Source organism: Emydura macquarii, unplaced genomic scaffold (genome assembly GCF_026122565.2).
Source record: "Emydura macquarii macquarii isolate MOO-44397 ecotype Brisbane River unplaced genomic scaffold, CSIRO-AGI_Emac_v2 contig_3451, whole genome shotgun sequence".
In the NCBI taxonomy this organism is placed as follows: Eukaryota; Metazoa; Chordata; order Testudines; family Chelidae; genus Emydura; species Emydura macquarii.
The window spans coordinates 5,038,648-5,062,300 of record NW_027133588.1 but is presented as its reverse complement, the minus strand read 5'-3'; the positions used below and the strand labels follow the sequence as shown (position 1 = coordinate 5,062,300).

At 42.1% G+C, this 23,653-nt stretch overlaps 1 protein-coding gene across 3 annotated transcripts in view; it reads left to right on the top strand.

Moving 5' to 3' along the window:
* The window catches only part of TLN2 (talin 2), a 301,840-nt gene that overhangs the window by 45,748 nt on the left and 232,439 nt on the right, over positions 1-23,653 (top strand). The gene's annotated exons all lie outside the window — the stretch shown is intronic.

Sequence of the window (23,653 nt, the reverse complement as noted above, 5' to 3'; positions counted from 1 at the left end):
TAAATTGCTTCCATTACCCAGCTCCAATCCACTTTCTTTCATGGAGATTGTTGAATTTCAGGACCTCAGTTTTACAGAATGGCTGATGAAATAATTCTGTTGTTCTAATAGCAATGATTGCTCTGAAGTATACTGATTGAAAAACAGGATGATTGTTTCTCTGTTGTCCATTTTGTTGAGAAATTGGTGTGGTACCAGTAGCTTTCAAGAGATCCCTTATCGGAATCTTTTTAAACTTAATCCTTTTCCAACTAGTCTGTGTCTAACTTGGATTTTTTTGTCTTTTTGTTTTTGCCTTGATAAACAATTTTATGTAACAGGCTGAGCTGCACCTTTGTTACCTTAAATAACTTAGAATACAGGCATTTGCTGAATAATTGTCCCGGGATGCTCTGGGATTCACTCTGTGTTGTGTTGCTGTAGAATAGTTGGAAAGACTAGGCATACTACACAGGAATGAATACTCTTGGAGAAATGGCAGCAGCTACAGAAAAATGGAGAGGTGATGAAACGGACGTTTCAATACAAATCCTTAAATAAAAAAAAAAAAGACTAGAATTGTCTCCAAAGGGCATTTAATCAAATGGCATTTGTGGTGTGTGTGATTTTTAGGTCTTGTCTGCTTGGGGAACTCACAGGGAAGTTGGTGCAAAATAGCTAGGGTATGAATTTAAAGTGCAATAACTGTTTTGTACAAGTTTGCTGTGTGGACCCACTTACTCTGCACAAAGAGAGCCTTTGTGTTGTTTAGGTTAGTCCACTTTGGAAGTAGGTTAGCCTAAATTGCATAAAGACGCTCTTAGTGCAGAATAAGTGTGTCTACATGGATAGCTAGCGCAACATAGTGATTCGGTAATAGCTATTCCATGCTAGCTATATTGGACATTTTTCCCATGTCGGCAAGTCCTTGCCCGTATTATTAGAGTTTCAGAGAGCTGCCATCTCTGTAGCAACTGGCCTCCACTAAAACAGCTCAACAGGAAAGGTTCCTATTGGTTCAGTATGAAATCATTGTTTCAACAGCAGAACCTGTACAAAAGCCACTTATTTCTTCTCCATTTGCTACGGTCAAAGCCAAATGTTAAAATGCGTTATGTCCAAACTGTGGCTAACCTGATTGGGAGCTAAGATATCAGGTTCTATTGGTGGCACTTCCACAGGTGTCATGTCACCTTGGGAAAATTACTTGGGGTTTCTGGGCCATTTTGCCTTACTTGAAAATGGGATTACTTTCCTACTTCATTGGATTTGGATTTTTTAATTCTTTAATGTGAGCTGCCCGGATAATGCATGTAGTGCCAGAAACGTCCGTAAGTGATTTTTTTATTTAAAAAAAATTTTTTTTTACTGGTTTGTTTGAGACTATCTGTGGAGATAGGCATTATCGGGTAGTCATAAAATCATCATGGATTTACTTATTAAACTTTTTATGCAGCACCCATTGCCCTGGATTTTCTGCATCATTTCAGAATTTAGTGTTTGAAGACTGTGGTGGTTTGAAGCACGAACACCCAAAAACGCACTTGGGAAAACATTTCCTTAAGGCTGCTTTCCTTGAGCCAGTGTTACGTGTCCCTTGCCATGCTGTATTTTATATTCTCAACTATGACTGTTTATATTGATGTTGCCTGCCAGTGCCAAGGAAAAAATTAATTAATTTCAGGTTGTCTCGTTTTAAAGTATTTTCCAGTTTTGTGGGGTGAGGGAGGAGGATTCCAGTGTCCTTCTGCTGACATCACATGAAAATCAAGTATTTGTTTTAAAAGTTGGTTAAATTTTATGGTAAAATAGGTCACCTTAATATCTTGGTTGTGGATCTCATTTGTGAATAGAATCCATAGTTGTCACGCTATCCTCTGTTTCTAGTGAGTATAGGAAGACACCTGTTGTAACTGATCTCGGAGTGTTTCATCTGGAATCTGTAGAACCTGAAATTGTGTGTCTGGCGTCTCCATAGCGACATGGGAGTACAGATTTCATTAATTATTCATTTGACTCAGACTGCTCCTGAATTCAGTTGGGAACTGGACATTATATTGTCTACTGTTGTCCTTACTTGCTGTATGAATTGGAAGCAACTTACATATCCTGAAATTCCCGGTCTGAAAAGACAGTCAGAGTGCTTCAGGAAGCTGAAAAACGAGACTGATTTTGAATTTGCCTGCATAGAAGTTGACTGTTTTTTCTTTCCAGTGCATACATAGATTATTCTAAAACCAGATGATTGTACGAGTTATTTAAATAGTATCTTTTAGGCTTCAAGAATTGTTTAACCTCTCTGTGTGTCGAGCTTGTTCTTAATATAATGAACAATAATTGAAGAGGGAGGAGGGTAGTATAAAATGGTTAGTCTCAAAAAAAAAAAAAAAAAAAAAAAAAAAAAACACCCAAAAACCCAAACAAATAACTCCTTCTCCATACCTATCTTTAACAGATTGGTGGAGGAAACCTAGCCTGAATATTGCACCCAAAATGTTGGTTAATTAGCTACGGATTAACATTAACTGTCCTGCTCCGACAGTGCCCTCGTGTTGTTTGGCTTTTTGGCTTGCAGGGACAGACTCACTGGACTAACTCTGAGATTGCACCTAAAATTTTCTTTGTTCTGTTGAAGCTTTTGCTGTATCACAGATTCCCCAAGGGTGACTAAGTGACTTTGACTGTTGTTTAAATGGAGTTCTAGGAAGTTTGCCAGTAGTGTGGAGTCTTGCTTCTTGAAAGATGCGCTATGGTCTGGGGTCGTGCATCTGTATGCTGCTGGCAAGTATTGTTCTTGGCTGTGAGCTAAGTCTGGTGGTTGGCTGCATGTTTAAAGCTGACTAAAAATACTTAACCCTCGAGTTAGTAATAGTACTTGGTGTTGAATACCCTATGTAGGATGATTAATAGTTGCCATTAGATCAGAACTGATCCTCAATGCACAGTTCTCCTGAATACCCATGAATTGCTCAGTGCTGCTTTATTGTCCAGTCTGCTGGTCAGTGAAATGTAGAGCCAGCCTATAGGGTAAAGCATTTAGACATAAACATAGCTCCGTTTTAAAAAAGGCTCATTCAGTGTTTATATCCCCCAAAGATCTTTAGAATCTTTGCCAAGCCTTCGCATGTAATTGAGTCCCTGATCTCCTCTAGTATGCACAGTAATCCAGTGGGGTTCAGGGTGACAACAAGCTAGTGCATGCTAGAACAGCCCGTGGAGTTGGGAGGAGTGTACCTGACCTTGAAATTGAAGCTAAAAAATTTCTTTTACTGAACTATACTGTAAAAACAACTTGTTTGTCAAAATAAAAACGTGATAAGTATTACAATTGTATGCAGTGCTGCTAAATTACATGCAAACAAGTTTCCATTCCCACAAACCATGGAGTTGTTTTCTACAATTCCAAGGAAGGAGGGCCTACAACTTCCTTATAGCTGTCCAATTCTCAGTAGAGTGCTTACTGTTACCTGTCACTACTTCCTCTCTTCTCCTTTTTATTTTCTGAATTGCCAAATGCTGTAGTGAAACATTTTCCAATATCTTTGCCTTATGACCTTGATTCGAGGCTTGTTCTAGCCAGTTGATAGTCAGTTTTCTTTTACTTGACAGTGTAGGGAACATGAGCAAGAACTGAGTTGTGAGCCTGGCTAACTTTATTTGGTCAAATGCTAAATGAAATGTAGCATTAATAAGGAATGCTAAAGCACTTGGATTTTAGGTGAAAAGACAATGAAGTAGGCCATGCACTCACCCTGGGCTTGATCTCACCCTCTGAGTCTGTGGTTATATATTAGAAAAACCTTTGTAATGATAAGGTAGTTAAGTATTGGAACTGGCTTCCAAGGGAGGTTGTGGAATCCCCGTCATTGGAGGTTTTTAAGAACAGGTTGGACAAATACCTGTCTGGGATGGTCTAGGTCTACTTGGTCCTGCCTCAGCATGGGTGGATGGACTAGATGACCTCTCAAGGTCCCTTCCAGCCCTATATTTCTCTGGTTCTGTGATTCTGTTTGGTTATGCTGCCAACATGTACGCTTATTGAGCTGCTCAAAGACTACTCAGAGCTGGAAGTGCTACTGGCCATGATTGGAAATTGCTGATCTAAATTAGGTAACAGTGGAAGTCAAAGCCCAGTCAGTAGCTGGACTCCCTGTTGTACTTGATCTGAAATACTCTTCATATCTTAGTCAAATCAATAGACCACAAGCAATGAAGAAAAATGTGTATCAAATGAGAGCAGTGCTCTACAAAGATATTTTTCTCTCCAGCTATGTTTATGAAAACCTTGCAGATGGATGTTGGCATGTTAGGTGGGGTCTTTCGCAGGCAGAAACTTGGTGACAACCAATAGTGCGTTTAAGGGTTGTGCAAACCTTTTCACATTGCTCAGCCACACAATTAAATCCTGACCTGCATCTAATCCTTACTTCTTATCTGGCTTTCTGGTGCCAGGTTATTAATAATAATAATAATAATAATAATATGCCTGATGCATTCGTTCCAGGGTGGCAAAACTTCCATTTCTTTCACCTTTATTTTTACCGGAAGGTCAGGGCAGTCCTCTGCTTGAACAGAACAAGCCAATAGCGTTTCTGTTGTAACTCTGCTCAGCATAGTGGGTTGGCTTCATGCAAAGCAGCTATTTCAGTAGCCATGGACGGTGCGTTGTTAAGTAGTGTAGTGACATGTTGGTTGCTCCAACTGTTGGATTACTGTCCACCAGCAGCAAGGATGATGCTACCAAGATCTTGAATGGCTTGAATGCTGGAGGCTGTACACCTTAAAGGGGTAATGTGAAAAGGAGGAGCTGCTGGCTTCTCACCTTCAGGCTGCTATTTTCTAGATCCATTATGCAGTCTTCAGGCTAAATTTTCCGTTATGGCCACTTGTAGAACTGAATATTTAATAAACCTTTTAATTAATGGAGTGGCTATAACTTAGGACATCCCCTGCCCTGAAGACAGGTAAAGCAAAGGTTTTCGAGAGTTACCAGTAATTATTTTGGTGCTCCATTGAAGATGCTTTAGAGGGGCTGATTTTCAGAGAGTTCATGCTCAGTGTTCTGGTACATCAGGCCATGTAAAGTTTCTCAGGTTGGGCATTCAAAATGGTTACTCAGTGCTGATATTATTGCTTGTATTCTCTGCATTGACTTTCTGTCCCTTAATGGCCCAGGCCCTTAAATGAAAACTGAGTTGGGGATACTTAGTTTGTTGAGCTTCTTGTATAACTTCATCTACCTGGTCAGTTCCACAAAGGCTGTATCTCATTGCCCAGAGAATGGGGTTTAGATCCTCCTATGGGTATAGTCTTCCAATATTAATGAACGTTTATGCAAATGAAGACATACATGTAGACCTTTTGCCTATAAAGGAGACCATTTAAAATATTGGAGCGCTCTCCCGTCAGTACCTAAGTTTTATGCTGAACGTGGATTAATTTAGTCCACGTGACCTTTATTAAGTACTTGCATGTTTAATATAACAGCTTTCATTAACACATGTATTGCTTTTCGGACATAAATAGTAGTGCAACCTGAGAAGAGGGCTGTAGTACAGCAGCTAAATCCATCCCTATAGTACAGCCGACAAGCCAGCATTGAGAATCTAACTTTGCCAAGCGAGTGGAAAGTCATTGAGGCAGGATATTAATCTTTTTACAAATATACCAAGAAAGCAGGAAGTTTCTTTTTTGGCAGTCGGATCATTTTGTTAGCATGATTGGCAGTCACTATCAGATTTATTGGTGTCAAATGATAAGTTAATAGTCTCAGGTAGACAAAAGGACTAGCAGCATCAGGCTGAATGTGAATTAAGTCAACACAGGCAAAGTTACGTTGTTTATTTAATAATGTGCCAAAGTGAATTGAGTTATTCAGTCATTCAGTAAATGACTGAAATATTTTTAAAGTGATGCCTCCAGATACATAAAATGGATTTTCTGATAGGAGAAATGCCTGCAGCGTTGTCTTGGAATTGCAGTAGTGGGATGTGTTAATTGAACGTTAATATGGAAATAACATGGTCAGTGTGAACTACTGTATAATTGCTGCATTAAGTGTTGTATGTTAATTAAGCATTGAGTTCTTTGTAGCTGCTGTGTGTACAAGAAGGTAGCAGAGTGAACTAATCCATCTTTTAAGAAAGCTTGCCTTCTTCTGATTGCATTTCCTAGGCTTTAAGGAAGAATGCTGTAAAGAGGCTTTTCAGTCCTATTGTCAGCTAAAACCTGAACCTGCTCTTCTGTGTGAGTGACTGCACTACACCGCACCGTGAAGTGGGGGGAAATTTGTCTGGGTAGCTGAATGAAGGGAACAGTGCTTTATGGCTGTGCGGGGAGAGGTCAAACTGCTGCAAAAGGAGACGAGACGTCACTAACTCATCCTCTGGGAACTGGATGGGTGGAATGGTTTAAAAGGGGCAGCCTGTGTGGTGAAGCCCCTTTTTTACACGGAGCAGGCTCAGGCAGCACCCACGCCCTCTCTCCTTTTAGCTGGTGAAAAAACAGGTTTGGTCAAGACCTGCTCTGGGCATTGCATTAGCCGCCCCCTTTTTAGGGGGGCCAGGAAGGAATTTTTCCCTCACCACCAGATTGTCCTAGGTGGAGTTGGGTTTTTTCCACCTTCCCCACAGCAGGTTCAGGGAGGCATGAAGGGAGTTAGGCTATATATCACAACTCATTATTTAAGTGGGGTGGCTGTCCAGTGCAGATACTCCATAGAGAAGATATACACAGACTGGATAAATGGCTTGGTAAAGGACTTAAAAAGGAGGTGTTGGTTAAAGGAATGGAATGAGGAGGAGGGGGAGGAGGTTGGGGCTTCTAAGATTGGTACAGCAGGGAGCCAAACCGCCTTTCTTATAGCCCACCTTAACCCTCCTATGAGGAGAGGTGGATGGTAAGGTCCCAGCAATGGGTTGGCTGGGGGACCTGGATGGGAAAGGGTGGGGGAGCTAGTGAAAGCCCCCAGGGAAGTTACTGAATGAACATGGGGTTACTTGCATTGTACACTTTTATCTGCCGGGTGGTCCCAGACATCTAATAATAAAGTTGCGGCCTGATTAAAACCATATCAAATGTATCCTGTCCTCCTTTCAGTATGGCCGGACAATGGTGAGCCGGTGTCATGTTCCAGAGTGAAATCTATTCTATTTCTGATGTCCATAATCGTGTTTAAGTTTTTAGAAGTGTCTCATGTCAGGTGGATTTGTAATGAATAACTTGCAGACGTGCATGTTCAGTGTCCCACTGGATGCAGTGAAGTATAACTACTATGTTAGATGCAGAATTGCAATCCTGTGGATTTTGCGTGTGAAACCAGAAGTAGTATGTCACTATTATAAATGTGCGTGTAAACCTTATAGATGATTGGGCTAGCAGTTTGCCTCATTTATTGCATTTGTGTGCTCAATTACATGTATGCAGTGGTGTGTAGATTACAAGCTGCCTTGTCTAGAATGCAGGCTTAAATAACAGCCCTTATTTTATAAATCTGTAGCCAAGTTGATGTTGATTATAATAGATAGTGGTTCAGTGTGAGGCTACATGTGGAGGGTTATGTCACCTCTTTGAAGTACTGCACAGATGGAGAATATCTGAAACTCAGCTTATCTAGGCTGTCTTCTGGTTCACCACCCAGTTAGGAAAAGATCTATTAAAACCATTTTCAGTTGGAGTTAAGTGAGGCATGTGATTATCTGATGGCTGTCAATTACTTAGACTAACACTGAGTAATTACAGTTGATAATTATTTTAATGGGTCTTTATGCAGTTTGATTAGCAGATGTTCTCCTTCCTTGAAATTAGTTTATATGGGAACACTTGGCACCTACCAGGGAAATGATCCACGTTAGAGGAAAGAGAGAACCTCGCTACTGTCTTTTATCGACACTGTCTCGCTTCTCCAGGGTTCCCTTAGCAAGGTACTGGTGGTCCGAGCCAAGCTCTGGGAACACGTGGCACCTTTGCATCATTCTTTCCTTCTGCTGTCGAACCAAAGGTGAGGGTGAGAGTTATAACCATTACAGTGCAACCTCGTGAACTGTCAGTCACTTGTGCATCCAGTGGCCAAAGCTTTTCCAGGAACTACAGTGGGAGGTGCCAATCTTAGATGCCATTTTCCAGGAGTGGGGTGCTACCGTTTGTTCTCAGTCTGGTCCAAATATAAGAAATTCACAGCAATCTCCTTCTCCTTATAAATCTGCTGCGCAATGAACTTTATTTAACCCCACACCAGAAGTTTTCCCTCCCATTGCCTGGAAACCACTGACACTACACTTACCCAGTATTAATTCTACACATGAATAGAGCACAGGCGTGTGTGGGAGGATGGGGAGGAGGAGTTGGGGAACCAGCCACAGTATGGCGAGACTGAGCAGTCCGTGTTTGTTTGCCAGTTAGTTTATGAAAACACCCAAACAAATCCCAGACACCTTTTGCAGAACCAAGCCTTGTCTAAATACTGAGTGGCATCAGTACCAGAAGCCTGGTCCCTAATTCGACTGTTCGGTATTAAATAACAAGAGCGTTGTCTGTGCTACAGTTCTGAGTTTTAGGACAGTTAATTAAACTGAGCAACAATTGGATCCAACATCACACCTTTTAAATCCTCGTCTAGACAAGACTGAAGTTAGATTAGTGCAGCTTTGCATGTGAACATTCTTCAACTGATTTGAGCGTCCATGCTTCAATCAGTGCCCAGACTGTACAGATAAAGCCTAAGTAAGGACTGGGTGATAAAGTTGTACTGGTAATGCCAGTATATTTTAATCTGGCTCTTGAATGGTCCCTGCTGTACTTACATTGGATCAAACTCTGCTTACCTGTTAAAATCTGCCTTCCCTCGCTGGGCTCTGTGGTCTCCTCTTAATCACGTTTCTCGGTAGGTTTCTGGTTCCTTCCTTTGTAAGTTAGAAGGAGAGAAACCAGAGATGAAGGCATTCTTCTAACCACAACAAAGTTCCCAGTGTAGCACCTGGACTACTTGCTCATTTAGTCTTGATCTACTTCATGTCACTGCCTCACAACTCCATGTAAACTAGGAAGTGGAGGTAGGGACTGAGTATGGTTCACATGCAACTTCCAATTTGTGTCTCAGCAAATGCAAAACAGTTCTTGTGCTTTCTTCCAGAGTGGCTTCCCTGTAAAAGTGTGTGGTTAGGTGAAAGTGATTTAACTTGCCTGAGGCCAAGCCTAGATCAGATCTTAGCCATCCTGACTCAGACCCTTCTGCTCTTACCACTAGACAGGTTTCCTGTCTAGTCATTACTCTGCTACATCTAAGACTTCTTGTAGGTTAAAGCCAGAAGAGACCATTGTAGTGATCTAATCCGACTTCCTGTTTGACGCAGGCCATGGAATTTATCTTGCAATTTGTGCATTACATAGTTTGACTTCCCAGATAAGTAAAACAGTGGTACCTGACTTTGATTAAATACAAAAATTTGCTAGAATACAAAAGATTTATTTAATTCCTTGTATTCGAAGGTCAGGTTTCAAAAGTAACAGAATAATGGTGCAGCATAGCAATATTAAGAATTCTCAAACATCAGTGACATGAAATGTAATAAAGATTGTTTAAGAGTGACATGACCTCAGATACATTATACCTAACTTGAAACTTGCCCCCCAAAAAGCTCTGACTGTGTGTTTTTGAGCAGTCACATAAAGTGGTTAAAATTTGGCTTCACGCTCCATGGTCACTAAATTACTGCATTCACTAGAACTGAAGATGCACCCAAAAAACAAGTGCATAGCACAGAAGGTGGAGAAGTCATCCATATCCTTTGCAGAGCTCGTCAGAAAGACTTTTTTTGCACTGAAAACTTTGACTTTTCAGCCCCAAACTTCCCACTGAAAGAAGTAATCGTCATTTAGAAAATGCTGCTGTGGTAGCTCATGGGAATTGTGGTGTGGGTGCCTCATATGCCTTGTCTTCTCTGTGGGTCAGGCTTTCTAGCTGGGTTAAAAATGCCCAGGAGACATCATAGTAGGCATTTCTGAAACCAAGGGTTATGTCTACACTGCACAGTAAACCCGGGTACACGTGGCCCACGCCTGCAGACGTGATCTTTCTCAGCTCACTCTTGAGCAGCCACACCGCATTGCTATGTCCCTGCCAATGCATCCATATGGTGCTGTGTTGTGGCTTATGAGGGCACATGCCAGGTTTCTTAGCGCCCTCATTAAGTGTAGGTACTCTGGGGCTTAGTTCACGTGTGTTGTGGGAGAACTTGCGTGTCCATCCCATGGCAGTTGACCAGAAGTGCCCTTTGCTTTCCAGCATATCCATCTGGGCCATTTTGCACAATCCCTGGAACCGGAGCTGGTGTTGGTGGAAGAAATTCACTTGCTCATACTTTCACTCCTATTTTGGGACCCAGGCAGGGCATCTCTGAGCTGCTCCTGGACATTTCGGCATTAATATTTGTCTTCTTGAAGCCTGGTGGCCAAGATAGTGAGCAATCTCTCAAAAAACTCCTTCTACTGTGCTCAGTCTTCCTCCCTCAGCCTCTGGTCGTGCTCCAAGAACTGTGCCGCCATCTTTCCATGTTCTGGGCAGTCTCTTTCTCTCCCTCCCCCTTCCTCCCACCTTTTTCCCCTCCAGTCTTTGCTCTTTCTAGCTATTCATCAGCTTTGGTCAAAATGTCCAGCATTTCATCGCTTACTCTTCTCCTTGTACGCTGGTTGAGAATCTGCTTCCACAGTCTCCTGATTTCTTGTCTCTGCCCAGCAGAGGTGGAAGAGCCTGCCAAGGAAAATGAAAGAACATGTTATTGCCTGAACATGAGGAAAGAGAGAAATTTCTACCATTTTCCAAGGGCTGGATCTCTTCAAGGTCCAAGGATGACATTTTTTATCGTTTGTCTTTATTTTATTCACACAAAAATACCCTTTTGAGAAGCTTCTTCAAACTATGCTTCAAGCCATGGTAAGATGTAAATAGCAAAAGCAATTAAAATCATTTATAAATTCCCCATAGTATGTTCCTGGGGGGTGGAGGAGTTCCTATGAAGGTCCCCTTTGACTAGGTATGGTTTTAAAACCCTTTCAGGTAGGGCAAGCTATGGAGGACCTCATAATGATGGAGTGAAAGCATGCTCTTCTCTTTTAAAGCCAGCAGAGGAGAGCCATCCATCTATGCTGTGGAGCTTTTTCCACATCTGGTGACTGACCATCACATCTGCGAATGGAGGGGGCTCGTGAGCTACAGAGGCTGCCCTAATAAGTATGCCTTACCCTGGAATTGAACTAACCCTCTGGAATTCCTATTCCATGAGAAGTTTGCGTGTATCATCATTGAGCAATAGGTGAAAATTTATGGCATAATCAATAAGATGCTGATTTTTAGGATGGAAACACATTACAGCCTCCTTTCAAACATCCTAAATTCCTGCACAGACCTGACGGGCAGCCCAGGACTAAATCCTTCCTTTGTTACTATTTGGATTGACAATACAGGCAGCCCAAGATGCTGGACAGTCTGGCGTGGCTCGTTTCTAAGCTGTGCCGTACTTGCAGGAAGGAGAATGTAAGGTTCATGCGTCTAATACCCCAACTCATCTTTCTAACCATAAGCGTGAACCTAGTAAAAATTTTATTCTATTTAACTCCCTCCCCCCCCCCCATTTCCCAGTATCCATTTTGAATCCCATGTGGTGGCAGTAGGGAGAGGCGCTAGGGAAGTGGCATGGCTTCCACCCTCAAAAGACGCGCACTACAACCTCCTGCTTGGAATAATAATTTAATTATTAAGAATCCTTCCCATTCTTATTAATAGCAAAAAATTTGTGGGGCTGAAACATACCAGGCTCTGACTCCAATGCTGCTTCTGTTGTCGCTTCAGCTGTGGGCTGCTCCATTGCATCATCCCCAAAGAGGTCCTCTGAGTGTGGAGCCCAGTGTCAGCACCAGGGTTATTTTGGGGGCTTGATCTGGCAGCTGCAAGCTCTTCTCAGGTGTTGCCTCTGATTCTGGGGTTATAAGTATGCCACCCCTGCATGCAGCACTGTGGACTCTGTTTTTGGTGCGGTTCCCAGCACCTGACTGCATTCCTCATAGAATTCTATCCTCATAAAATAGACAGGGAGTTCATGGAGGTGTGGTTCTCATTCCTGGTTTTGTGGTAGTGAATCTTGAGGTACTTGACTAGCTCCTGGCATTGATACATGGTCTGGCAATGCCACCAGCCTCTCCAGAGTACTCATGCTCGCAGGATTTCTTGTGCTTTTGCTGAAGTCCTGGGTCTTGTTCCCCTCATACCACAGTTTTACTAGAATCCAGCTGTGTTCCTTTGGTCAGCTACCCACACTTGGTGTAGGGTTTCTTCTTAGTGCTGGCCATAGCTAACACATAATAAGTTAACTATGTTTACAGTTGAGCAGTCTGCATGGAAAGGAATGTTTAAATGCTGAGCAGCTGCATTTGAACCAGGAGGTTGCTTCTGGTTCCTAGGAATCAAGTGGAAAATTTGGGATAGTAGAGTTAGAACACACAAGCTTAGAGGACTGTGGAATAGCATTGGTTGATGCTCTGAACATGAGCACAAGACTGGGTTTCTTCTGTGTCCACACTGCAAAATGAGTGATCTTGGACACATGCTATGGCGGGGTTTGAGCTTAGACCCATACCTCTAGGGCAAGGCTGCAGGCTCAAGTCCAGAATGGTTTCTGGCATGAGTCAGAAGATTTTGTTTGTGGATGGTAGGAGGGGCTGGGCATAAACGTGTGTCTGGGCCCGGATTTACTATGCCGTGCAGACATACTCTAAGTGTTTTGGTTGTCAGTCAAAAGTTATTCAATGAAAAGTAGTCACTATTTTTGGAGAAAAATTTTACTTAATCATATGAAACCTGTAGCAAGTTTTGATGGAAATCTTTTGATCAGCCCTAAGTTCTTTTGCTTTACTTAGCAGAAGCCTGGTTCCCAGGCTTGTGTTTGGAGAGTTGGCTAATGATATCCCACAGTCGCCTAGGCCTGTGAGTCCCTTAATAAAGTGCAATCAAGGACTACAGATGACTAATTAACATTAAATATTCTTGAGGAAGTTAGCAGAAATGCCAAGGGTACGAAGATAAGTAAAAGGAAACAGATATACTGCTACCTGAATAGATACCAAATTAACAACAAATATAAATAGTTAACCAAATTCAATCACTAAATTTTACAGCATTTTTGTATTATTAAAACTCTAATTCTGCTTGTCAACTTAATTTACTGGCTTAAGTCCATACTGAGCCAGTAGCTTGGTTTTAACTACGGGAATTCTGGAAGAGCAAATAAACTATTTAGAGAATCAGTAAGATTTTAGTTTGTGTGGGAGGGTTTCCTTTGGTAACTGGTCACATAGTCTGTTAAAACTTGGCCTTTGTTAAGGTTCGTTATGAGAAGATTCATCTCATCATCCTACACACTATTGTGTTTGGCACAAGAAATTCTGGAAAGAGCTTGATTCTAGAGTGTGTCCACCCCCTGAAGTCTGAGTGTTTTCTGCATATGTGGGCCAAATTCAAACTTTTGAACTTGTACATGCAACTCATACCAAAGTGGAGTTAGCTCAACTTATATAATTGAAGCAGGCTCCATTTTTAATCTGTTCTGAGCTATTCTGTCTTGAGGTCTCTGAGTTGTCTTGGTTTCTAGCAAGGTAAGATTAGCTTGATTTGCAATGCTTTAATTTCACCATGATTGTAGGGAAGAGTTTAACTGTAAGAGACATTTCTGATAAATTTTTGACTGGTATCACTTCATCCCTACCTATGCTCAGCCTAATTTTGTGGATGGAACCCTTAAATTAATAGATTACAGTGTCAGAAGGGACCATGGTGATCATCTGATCTGATCTTCTGTATACCACATCTTATAGAACTTTCCCAAAATCATTCGTAGAGCACATCTTTTTAAATAAATAGCTGTCTTGATTTAAAAACTTCCAGCGATGGAGTATCCACCAGAAAACATGGCAAATTGTTCCAGTAGTTAATTACCCTCACAGTTAAAAGTTTGCTTTATCTCCCGCCTAAATTTGCCTAGCATCAATTTCCAGCTATTGGATCACGTTATACTTTTGTCTGCTAAGCTGAAGAGAGCCCATTATCAAATATTTGTTCCCCATGTAGATAGTTGTGGTGGTTGGCGATCCCTTAGTGTTCGAGGACGATTGTCTTCCGTAAAATGATAGCCAGTTATCGCAAATGGCTAATGAGACCGATCCAAGATTCACAGATCTTGTAACAGTTGGGGCAGACATTTCCCAAAGGAAGGGGTGGATCTGGATTGTTGAGTCAGGCTGTGGTGTGCTCTTTGCTTCTTTCCCATTTCTCCATTTCCTGTTGTTTCTATTAGATCTCGAGTACTAGGGTCCTTGCCACAAGATCTTTTTCCATATAGGCCTGTCAAGGGCTTGGGTTTCCCATGAGTTGATGTCAATATTGCACTTCTTCATGTTGGCTTTGAGGGTGTCTTTGAAACTCTTCTTTTACTTTCCTCTGTCCGTTGGCCATGGCTCAGTTGTGAGAACATCACCTGCTGCGGGACTTAGCTGAATATGGAAGACGTCTGTGCATGAATTCTTTTAATGTGGAGATACTGTTGCATACCAGTGTCCACATGGTGTTTGACAGGATGAGGATCATAATTCAATGGCACGGAAACCAAGACGATTGAAGACCTTCATTCTGCTGCAGCCTTCATCCGCCTTCACAGTTGATGAGAGAAATTGTCTCTTCATCCCCCTGATATGCCATAGAGGACTTGTGTAGGGGGGTGTGGATTGGATCACTGGGTGATGTGACTGTTGGCTGGAAGCAGGGCCTGCTGGGGAAAAGGGACCGGGCTACCAAAACAGTTTCCTATGGCTCAGAACACTAAGAAAGCTGAGAGTGTCTGTAAATCTCTGTGGAGAGCCAAAGAGGAGCCTCAGACAGAAGCCTGAGTTGAGCTATTGGAAAGGAGGTTGGGAGAAGAAAAGCAGAGCTTCTGAATGGAGTGGAGGTCACTTGTACGGTCAGGGCCTCTGGACTGGATCTGAGAGAGAAGGGAAAGTCTATGCTTTATAGTGCATATTCGAGGTGTGCAATGCATACAGCCAAGGGGCAGGACATGGAGCTGTAGTCAGAGTAGGATGAAAGGACAGTTGGAGCTGTTGAGAAGCAGCCTTTGCACCAAGTGAGGAGGATTTAGCAGTCCCATTACCTCAAGGACAGTAACTGAAGCAGCAGAAGGGTGGTAACTTGTTTTAGTTACAGTGGGGATGTCTACATTACAAAATTAAGTCAACGTAATTTACATTGGCAGACGGCCGCCGTAGCAATTACATTGCTTGTGAGTGTCTACACTTCGCTCCTTGTGTCGACGGTGCGTGTCCTGATCAAGAGCACTTGCACTGATTGAAGTGTCAGTGTGGGGCATTGTGGGATGACTTCTGGAAGCCAGCAACAGTTGAGGTAAGCAACACAGCATCTACATTGACACTGCATCGACCTAGCTACATTGACATTGATGCTACACGTCTTGCCGATGCGGAGTTAAGTCGGCGTAGCGTGCGAGTCGTCGGCGGGAGCAAAATTTTAGGGTAGACATAAACTGCCTTGCTCTCTGTAGCCACGGCAATGAAACAGCCTTATCTCTAGAGTCATTCTTTTCTCTCTGATGACTGTTTGGCAGGCCAGCCTGTCACAGACTAGACTTGCCTACATCCAGGAGATGGTTGAAATAGATCCCTGCTGTTGTGAACGCTGAGGCTGACAACGTTGGGACAAAGTAGTGTAGCAGCTGGTTGGCATGGTGTCACCTAACTTTACTGGCAGCTGAATCTGTGGTGACAGACATGGGCAGCTGGTGGCCCATCATCAGCTAAGGCTATCAATGGTGCTGACACTAGTTGAACTGGACTGATGTTACCAGTGGTGTAAAACGCTTCAAAAACATCCTCAGCACAGCTTCAGCCATTAATTTTAAGGGTAGTCAATCATTCTATCTTGCTCTCACCTGGCTTAAAGCCCTCTTCATAATTGTGGAGCAGAAACAACACTATAGGATTGGATGTACAGAGCCATTTCCTCTAACTTCTTGGTTAATTTAATGTGTCTGGGTTATATCGGGGATCCCGACACACATGATCCCAGGCGTTTTACATAAGCTTATTGCTTGTGTCCCAAATACATTAGCATTGTGTCCATTGCTCTGGATAGCTTCATTAGTTTCTCCTGCCGTATTCTTATAAGTTTTCATCACATGTAATTCCTTTCAGGATTGTTTGTTCCATTTGTGCTGCCCTAGTGACTATGCTAGGCACGTTAACTGGCTTGGCTGGAGGTTTGAAGCTGAAGCCAGCTGTCTGCTTTTGAAAGTACATGGTTTATATTATTAATATTAATTCTGCTCACTGCTAATCATGGACAGAAACTGATTTATCAAATTAAGGGAGATTCAGGCCTTTCTTTAAAGCTTTTGTTAGTTTCAGTACCAATACAATTCAAGAGTAGTTGTTGAAAGCAATTGAAATACTCCCCTTCACTTTAACACTATGCAAGTCAGTGCTGTTTTACTCGTTTCTGCTCCATCTCCCTGCCTTGACTTTGTGTGACTTCTCTGATCCCTCTTATGTTGCCTTTCTTACCCTTTTGTTTTCACACTCCCAAATCCCTCCCCTGAACTGACAGCTGAGTTGAGTTTCTATAGTGGCCCAAACTAACACTAGGCATTTCCTCTCTGTACCGAGCAAGAGCAGAGTAGCGTAGACTTGATTCATGTTACTTTTGCTTTGGTGCTGTTATGTAGGCAAGAAAAAGTTATATACATCAGCAGCCCTGTGTAAAACGTAAAGCATTGTCCTAACAAAGACAGTTGTGCTATACAATGTTGGCAATAGTCTGTTATTCGTAGAACCACAGAATCAGGATCCAGAGGTGAGCGACAAAGATGATCAAGGGGATGGAATGCAAGCCATATGAGCAAAGGTTGAAATAACTGGGTATGTTTAGTTTGGAAAAGAGGAGATTAAGGGGGAGACGTGATAGCGGTCTTCAAATACTTGAGAGGCTGCCAGAAAAAAAATTGTTCTCTCTTGCCACAGAGGGCAGGACAAGAGGCAATCGGTTCAAACTACAGCATGGCAGATTTAGATTAAATCTCAGGAAATACTTCCTAACTGTAAGAACAGTAGGGCAATGGAACAAACTGCCTAGGGAGGATGTGGAAGCTCCTTCTCTGGAGGTTTTCAAAAAGAGGCTGAATAGTAGAGTGACCACATGTCCCGATATTATAGGGACAGTCCTGATATTCGGAGCTTTTTCTTACATAGGTGCCTATTTCCCCCTACCCTCTTTCCCAATTTTTTCACGCTTGCTGTCTGGTCACCCTACTGGTTAGCCATCTGTCTTGAATGGTTTAGACACAACAAATCCTGCATCTTAGCAAGGGATTAGACTAGATCACCCTTGCGGTCCCTTCTAACTAGGGATGTAAATATCGGTTAGAGAAGGTAATCTTTTAAACTATTAAAATGATATCAGTTAACTGTTTAACCGATATAATAGTGTCCCCCCCATACCTGCCTCCCTCCTCACAGCTCCCGGGTAGCACCCCCAGTCTGGCTCTGCGGGGGACCCCCAACTCAAACCCGTGGTTCCCAGTATTCCGCAGTTGGGTGCTCCGCATCGCCTGCACCAGGGCCTCAGCCTCCCCGGGCAGCAGCTGCAGCGTGGCTATCTCTGCGAAGGCCTGATGCCGTCACCATGGAGACAAAGCCTACATCGCCATTAACCCCTGTGACAGCGGTTAACCAATAAATATTAGTCTTAACAGTAGGACTAATACTTAACATTTAACTGTTCAGTATTTTTACATCCCTACTTCTAATCCTATGATTCTATGATCATTAAGATGTGTGGCTGGAAGGGACTTTGAGGTCATCTAGTCTGAGATCTGACTAGAGGTCATCATCTGAGACAGGAGCAAATATACGTAGACCATCCCTAATGGGTATTTTGTCTAACCTGTTCTTAAAAACTTAAAATGACAAGGATTCCACAGCCTCCCTTGGAAGCTTGTTCCAAAACTTAACTATCCTTGTGGTGGGAAGTTTTTCCAAATATCCAAGCTAAATCTTCCGTGCTGCAGATTATGCCCATTACTTCTTGTCCTACTGACTGTGGACATGGAGAATCAAATTGATCATCATCCTCTTAAGAATAGATAGCCCTTAACATATCACAGACAGATATCAGGCCCCTTCCCCATCTTCTTTTCTCAAGCCTAAACATGCCCAATTTTTTAACCTTTCCTCATATGTCATACCTTTTAAACCCTTTATCACTTTTGAGCTCTCCTCTAGACTGTGTCTCCATTTTGTCCACATCTGAAAATGCAACACCCAAAACTGGACACAATATTGCAGCTATGGCCTCACCAGTGCCGAGTAGAGCGGAACAATTACTTCCTGTGTCTTAGGTACAGCATTCTTTTTAATACATCCCAGAATATTTGTCTTTGTTGCAATTCCATTACATTGTTGGCTTATATTCAGCTTGTGATTCCCTGTAACCCGTAGATCCTATCATGTGTTAGGACGTAGGCTAGAACAGCCACATGGCACAGACAGCAGCTTGTCAGGTGGGCTGGTCCAGTTACAGTTCAAAATTGTCCAAACTCTAAAGGTAATGGGGTGACCAGAAGTCCCGATATGTGGGGCTTTTTCTTATATCAGCGTCTGTTATGCCCCCCAGTCCCCGGCCTGATTTTTCACACTTGCTGTCTGGTCACCCTAAAAGGTAACAAGACTAGATCTTGGCTTTTCACCATTCAGATAGTGGTACTTCTGGCTTCAATCAGAGTTCAGACATAAAAAGTAAATAACTGATTTTTACTGCTCAGTGCCAGAGGTCTGGATTTCCTTATGGGTCTCCCCTGCTGCAAAATGCACCAGCAATTAAAACAGAAACTCGAGAATGGCGTGGCATATGGGAATGAACGCAAAATAAGTGGCACCTGGCAGGTGGTGTGTCCTGTAGTCACTGGTAGAATGATTTTAAAAGGCTGTATTAAAGTTGAAATGGATTTCTTAAAAGTTCTGTGTTCTTGTTGACTGTTTTGTAGGATTTAATTGGAGTAGGTGATTAAGGTGAGAAAATGCATAATAAAAAACCACAGTGCAACTGTGATATATGTAATATCAAATGAACAACAAAATTCCCCTGGTAGCTCATTTCGGACCACTTCAGGGAGTCTGATTTGGTAATCAAAAGGATAATTTTTTTTATCCTTATGATATAATCACTCTGGAAATGAATTTTAAAATATAAATATATAAATAAATATTAAAATTATATTCACATCTAAAACATTGCTGGTGATGTTATGTAGATTTGAATTATATCTGGCGAGTGTAAAATTTTACAGTTTTCCAAACTTTAAGTTAACTTCAGAGGAGGGTATAATTATCCTTGCTGCTCTAGTGCTTGTGTAAACCTCTGTCATAAATAACTCGTTTAAATTGTTATAGGAAATTTGTCATTTAGCAAATTGCTTTAAAAGAGTTTATTTTAAATATTTTTAACCACCAATTATTACAGAACGACAGTCCAGAATAATGAGTTAGTATCACAGGGCTAAACTGAATTAAGCCCTTTGGATGATGGGCTGTTTTTGTGTGGGGATCAAATGCAGACCTTTCACAGAGCCCTTACCACTTCTTCAGTTGGTTGCTTTGGGTGAGTTGGGAGCACTCTGTCATGCAGTCCCATGCTTTTAAGCCTGAAAAACTAAAGAATGGACTGTTTTTTCTCCAGCAGACAGTTGGGAGCAATGGTTTGCTCCTGTAGCTTGAAGTGCTGTTAAATACTTGGTATTAGCGAAACTCAAAACAAAAAGTACATGGCATCAATATTTGTTAGACCAGAAATAACTGTTAAAGTGTTTGTATGTGATTGATATCCCAACATAGCTTCCAGTTTGTTTTCTTTGACTAGCCTGATGCATTATGGTCCTGGAGGATGGGGCGGGAGGTAGACAGTACTTCGGCTGTCAGAGAGGTGTGCACAGGAGGGTTCTGACTGCTAGTGCATCCTCCTCTTCAGTGAGTGTTGCAGTTATGGGACTAGCTTCATTTCTGTCTGATCTCTGAATGGGGCCTCCCTTTCCTTCCTCCTCTTCTCCATGTGTTAGGCCTCTTGGCGGAATCTCTCCACGCTTGCACTGTTAGACCATACACCATCATGTATATCAACCATTTATTACCATGCAGGCCTGTTTGGGCACCCGCTTTATCCTCCCCAGGGAACCTATGAACAGTGATATTGACAAACAGCTTTCTTCAAACCAAGTGTTTTTAGTTAGCATTGGAATAAAGCATTAGAGAAAACTGAAGACAACCTATCAACATTTAGTCTCTGCAGCAGCCTACCCACATACCATCTCCACTACTAACGCCACAGTAAAACATAAGTTAGTTATATAAACTTTCCTGTTTTAGATTACAAGAAAGGAACTGAGCCAGCTCACATTTTCTTGAAAACCAAAGGTGGTTCTGTGACCTATCCTGGTCTTAGTTGGCAGCTCACCTGCCTTGGTCTATCTTGTATATGAGTCTCCTATGTGGAAGAGATCCTCCTATATGGAAGAAAGCAGAGGGAATCTGTTACCATATTGCTTGATTTTGTTTTGTTTTGTTTCAGGGCCCATGTGTTCTCTGGTGCTTCCGGTTGTTTTTTCCTGGCAGGCCCTGCTGGTTGCTCTGGTTATCCGAGATGATGAACCCTTGTTTGAGTGGTTTGGATGCTCCATTGTTTGAGTGGCTGGACCAGTGTGGTCTTAATGGACTGAAATTACTCTTTGGTTGGCACTGTCTCCTCATGGGTGAGGGTGTCATCTGTCAAGAAAGGGTGGGGCTTGTCAGTTTAGCACAGTTTTAAGAATCAAGCACATAATAGAATTTTTAATACAGATCAAAATATGCTATTAATAGAGATACATGTTATGGATTGTCACGATGAATATTCACATTTGTCCTTTTCTGTTCTATTCTTCTGTCTCCTTCCCTGAGGCAGATGCCCTGTATCACAACAGTCTAGTCTGTCTGGTGCTTCTCAGGTGTAACGAGAGATAAGCAAAGCAGGCACCAGTCCAGGACAGTAGCTGTTATAAAGTAATAGCGTAGCTAAGCTGCGTGAGGGCTCAGCACTACAGACAGTCAGTGTTTGCTTGTTAAATCAAATGTTGTGTGTGGAGCAAAGCCGACCTGAGGACTTCAGATAGCGAGGGGGAAAATCAGAAATCATTGTAGGAGGTGGGAGTACAGGGTGTCTGTATGTGATGGGCCTAATAGGGGGTGGTCCTTTAGATGCAGATGTGCTTAGGCGACCCACTGTCTATTTCACTGGCTCAGTTGGCTACAAGCTGTTTCGGGTGACCGAAGTCTGTGGAGCTTAAAAAAAAGATATACTCAGTTTGTATAATGGATGGGACAGACCTTGGTTTTCAAGGAGACATGGTTCACATGTTCATCTTGACTTTATCAATGACCCTCTGCTTAAAGGAGGGCTTTCATGATTAACAGCTGAGTAGACATTGCTGCTGCAGTCTCTTCTCTTTTTGGTCAGGGTCTCTCCCAGGCCTTCTTGCCTGGTTTCAGGGTCTTCCCTTGCAGGAGCCTTTCCTCACACTCTGCATACTCTGTCAACGATTTCTGAGCTTCCCCCTTCACTGCAGCTGCCTTCTCTTACAGGGAAGCACCTGATAGAACTCGGGTATGCCTCATTCTGTAATCAAGGTTGGCTAGACCCAGCCGTAAAGTGGCAAGCCACCCTGTTACATTGTGCTGTGTGTGTCTTCGAGGGCTGTGTTAAAGGAAAGCAAGAAACTAGTGATGTAGAATAGAACTTTTGCTGGACCAACCTGGCTTTATCAAAAATAAATTGTCTTCACTTTCTAGTCATACAGTATAGCTGTGGGACTATTACTTGAATATGGAAAAGAGCATCTCAGGGGGAAGGGTCATTTTTTTTTAAATCTAAAATGTGTTAAAGTGTCCAGTGTGAGCATGGCTGCAAGAATCCATCGACGTACCACTGTGCGTTTGCAGCACCATGTTACTAAAGATGCCTCTAGCTGTGAAAATAACCAGTTTGGTGTTACTGCCAACAGTGTGTTTTGTCATGTCTATTTCTGTATGGACGCTATGTTAGTTCCTCAAACATTCCTTTGGTTCTCACAACTTGCTGTTTACACAATTTACATCAGTTTAAGGTCAGTTCTCAGTTCATTGGTGTTCTGTAATCCCCCTGCATGCTCCGTGCTTTGATGCATTAGCTAAAACAAGTGCAGTTTCATGGTCTATGGTGAGACTTCAAGACAGCTCCTTAAATGAGATCTTTGATGTATTGACAAATTTTAAATGGCCCTTCATTTGTTTTGATCCATTTCTAGTACTAACAGCAATGCTCTGTTTATATAACTTATTGGAAACCCCAAGCTTCTATATAGTTGTTACAATAATCTTAGAGCCTTACTGTAATAGCTGTATTTCAGTTAGCTTTTTGCTTCACTCATAGTCAGGATTAACTATAGTGGGCAATGTACACGTACAACGCGAAGTGTGAAGTAAAGGAGCTAATGTCATGAGACTTCAATTCCTTCTCTTTCTACTACAAAAGACCAAGACAATTGAATCCAGTTGACTTGGAGGTGGTGCATTGTTCCCATTGAAAAATGAATTCCGGTGGAGTTTCAAGAATAAGAAACCCAGTTTTATGGGCGCAAATTGTAGGTTTTCTTCTGCCCACTTTAATGCCTCAAAAGGCCTATTCTATAATAAATGGTAGGATTCGTTATGTAATATCGGTGGGATGAGTAGAGGGTTTGGTGACAGCTGGATACAGAGTTGCTACACTTAAAACTATTGTGAATAATCTTATTTTTATCCTAGCAATATTTTCCATCTTTAAGAAACCCTACGTCTGCAAAGACAGCGTGTCCTATTTCTTTTATTAAGCGCTGCTGCAACAAGTTCCAATGAGTCAGGAATCTCTTGTATAACTGAATGCTGGGATTTTATCCACAGTCGAAGAAAAAGGCTAGAGGGCTTTGGGGCAGGGCACACATACATTGAATTTGTTGGGAGCAGTGGAGGAAGTGAGAGGAATAACACTGAAACAAACCTTAGCGATGGTGTCTAAAAGGATTGGTTGACTCTTTCTAGCAACTCACAGGCATGTCTGTATTTGAACTGGTTTAACATGAAATCTTTCTTATCTATGCGCGCACACACCCACCCACTCTGAAATGGCAGTGGTTACCGGCGAAGGGAAAAGCTTTGCTCACAAAACAGCTTACAAACATGTTGTGTCCAATGAAATTTAGGGTGGAATATGGGCGTAGTAACCAAATAATCTTGGCACTCTGGTTCCTATAGTGACCTTCCTATATATGTTTGTGTACCAGTAGTCACTCAGTAGTGAAATATGTAACTTGCTGTTCTGGATGGATATTTTTGTTAAAACTGCTTGTGTAACTTGGTTTTTTGTCTGTTCTACCTTCATTTTAAATGCTCTCAAAAGTAAAGTGTCATAATTCCTTTTCAGAGAAATAGATATATTTGTCCTAGCATAATTAGAACCCTGTAGACATAGTTAAAATTTGATTTTTCTAGTAAGTTGCAGCTAATTTTATTTACCACCTAA